The following is a 736-nucleotide window of genomic DNA, read 5'->3' on the forward strand; positions in this document are numbered from 1 at the left end:
ATTAGGGCTGAATTTGATGTAAAAAGTCTAGATGTTACAATGCTGATGAATTTGGTAAAGGCAACAGTGGGGGTGGACTCTGGCTTGATGACCTCATCTATAGTCACCCGCCTCCTGAGTGAAAGTGAGCTCACAAGAGTCGTAAAGAAAAAGACATTTACGATCCTTTAAGAGACTGACTCAGAGTTGCATACAGGCTGGACAAAGGATAATGTGACAAGTGGGAGAAGATAATGTAAAACATCTAAAAATCAAAATGAATGGTTTTGTCATGTTATTCTGTTTTCTATGCCAAATTTTCAATCATTGTGCATTTTGCTTGAATTGATCTATTTTGCACAGTCCTCCATGCACGTTTATCTTAAAAACCACTTTACAATAAAATTAAATGATGCTCTAACATGAAAACCTGCCAGTGATGTCATGCAAATGAATAATTTACACCTTAGGAGCGTGCTTCTGCAGGTAGACTAGTTTTTATTTTTTTTCGTTTGTTCACCACTTGCAGCTCTGTTAAAAAAAAAAAAAAGAGGATCTATTTCTTGTTGCATGACGCGTACAGCCATCTGAATGAATGAAGGCTCGGTTGATTGCAAAAGGCAGCAGGAGGATATTCCCCTGGGAATGAAGCGCCTCCCCTTTAATCGCTCGCTTGAGTTGCGCCTCTCTCGGAGCTGTCGTCGCTCTCCTCACTCACACATTTTCCAAGAGGAACTCCTGATGCGCTCGAGTTGCT

Source organism: Cyprinodon tularosa, unplaced genomic scaffold (assembly GCF_016077235.1).
Source record: "Cyprinodon tularosa strain WSP-4 unplaced genomic scaffold, ASM1607723v1 ctg473, whole genome shotgun sequence".
NCBI lineage: Eukaryota > Metazoa > Chordata > Actinopteri > Cyprinodontiformes > Cyprinodontidae > Cyprinodon > Cyprinodon tularosa.